The sequence below is a fragment of the Oratosquilla oratoria genome, chromosome 32 (assembly GCF_046742065.1).
Source record: "Oratosquilla oratoria isolate Oo_2021 chromosome 32, ASM4674206v1, whole genome shotgun sequence".
NCBI classification, from domain to species: Eukaryota; Metazoa; Arthropoda; class Malacostraca; order Stomatopoda; family Squillidae; genus Oratosquilla; species Oratosquilla oratoria.
Genome location: NC_134808.1, coordinates 18,832,985 through 18,835,484, shown reverse-complemented (window position 1 = coordinate 18,835,484; position 2,500 = coordinate 18,832,985).

Sequence of the window (2,500 nt, the reverse complement as noted above, 5' to 3'; positions counted from 1 at the left end):
GGCCGGGGGAACGGGAGGAAGAAAAAATTAGAAAGAAAAAAAAAAGTTAAAAAAAAAAAAAGAAAATGGAGAGAGAGGGAGAAAAAACTCACACCCCTCAATGTTTATGATCCAAGCAGAATAGAACAAGTAAAATTTTGTACATTAGTCTGTGTTTCATCTCTTTGTAGCCATCTATTCAAACAGTCAGCCGTCATGAGCTTGGAAACGTATCAAAAATAACCTGCGCAGTAAGAGACGCGGTGCCATGCGCGCCACAGCCGTTCAATATTACCGACCAAATGGGTTCAGAATATTTTCAAATTCTTGTTTTGCTGAATTGAAACAGGACGTGGATGTTATGTAAAAATAAGGAATTAGCATAGAAGTGCGATTAGACTTTTTAGTCAATTTACATTAGGGCAGTTGAGATTGCCATTCCTACGTGAAATGAAAAGACACACAAAAAAATAGAGAAAATGGTAGTTTCTGGCATCGTGTGACAGAATCATCAAGAAAAAAGTTTGGAATGGAAAAGCGCGTCCATAGAGATGCTTTGACTATTTTGTGGCTATAATAGGATTCGATATCTCAAGAGGAGGCGTTTTTCTTTTTCTCCTCCTCTTTTTTTTTCATAATGATAATCAGCACATTTCCGATTCGCGAGCCATTCCCGTCACGTGTCATACCATGCACGATGTCGACAGCCAAATGCTTGTTGGTCCTCGATCTTACATCTACTCTGCACTACGACGTGTCCTTGGGCAGCGCAAACCATCGAAACCCAGCGTCGTCGGTCGGGGACGTGGCCCGAAGCGGCGCCGCGCGGCGGTCTTGCGGGCGGGTCTCCCAGACCCTGCCCGCCTACTAAGGGAACTGACCGGCCGAGCTCAAGGTACACTGATCACATTGTTATCAAGGTGATATAACACCATGACAATGAGTAATGTCAAATTATGGATTTCCTCCTCTCATTTCGGCAGTTTAATTAACCGATGATTATATCGTTCATTAATTAATTCATACGATACGCCTGCATTCAGTCGCGAATATTGTTTGTAGTAGCAATACGTTTCCTGGTCTTGAATTACTTACTCTATGGGTTCTTGCCGATCGCAGGATTGTGTTTGGGCAGGAACTTTGCGTGACTCTGATTCATGCATTCTCTCTGCAAATCACCACCGTCACACCAAATGCAAAACTACACCATAAATCGTAATTGCACTAAAACCTGAAATTACAGCCCAAATGCCCAGTGCTTCAGGCCATAACAGCCGTAGTTCAAAATCAAAAGGAACACAGGGATGTCCAGAATAAAACGTGTAAGCAAACTCCTAAAATGGCGGTACCTAAATCAGAAAACGTTCATTATATTCCGTCCAAAGACATATTCAAATGAAACAAAATTTAGCCGATTTTAAGTTTGCACTCAGGGAAAATCCAAAAATGATTTAAAATAATTGGGGAGCGCTAATCTTCAATATTTCTGGTATGCGGGGGTCGGAATACAAAGCCCAGACTTTTCTTATTTTCCTTGTTTGTCAAAAGATAAAAAAATGCATTTCCCGTCGGTACACATTAGAAATTTGGACGCAATAAATAAGAATGGTAGGCTCGGCTCACGCTTTTTAAGGCATCCTTTTTTGTAATGGTGTTATTATACGTACATCTATCATGTGACGAAGAATTATGCTATGATTTATGATATATGAGATGATAATGACATTTTACCTGGGTTTTATTCCGTATTGTCCAGTGCAGCTTTTGGAGGCATAGTTTGTCATTATTCTTTGTCACCTGCTTATCCGACTCTTTTTTTTTTTTTTTCTTTTGTGTATGTGTCGTTTCGTTGTGGCGGCCATTGCGCTTGTCCCTTGTTTCGTTCGCCTCAGCGGTGGGAGGAGGGTGCCTTTGGGTGAAGGAGGGAGGGGGGGGAGGACGCGCGCGCGCGGGGGGAAGGGGGAACTTGTACCTACTCCTTATTCGCCTTATGCGCTCATTTTGGCATGCCAGCTATGTTGCACTCTACTTTTAATCATTTCCATGTAGTTAACATGCAGTGCACGTGTGCATAATTATTGTTTCCTATTTCTCTATTCTCGCGTTTTGCAATATCTGTTTCGTCTCGATTTGTATACCTTGCACGTTTCCGTATGTGATCAGTTCTCGCCTAGTCGTGACCGTGTCAGCCACGGCACAGTACATCCCCGAACTACTACATTTGCCCTGGGATATAAGTACTTTATTATGAATAATCTTCATTGTTTTCTACTTTACAACGCTAGTTTGTTCGGATTTTCTTTTTTCGGACATTATTTTCAGTTACCATATCGTTTTCTTCGCTTGCCTACAAGGTTAAGAAAATCAAACTATGACACACATTTTTTTTTTTTTGCAAGCCCCTTTAAACTAATATTTGCATGAACCTATTCTAATGTCTACATGTGTAATATCGCGTGGATTTTTTGTATATTAGTCTTCTTACATTATTCTCAGAATTCATTCAAAACTGCTATTTTCC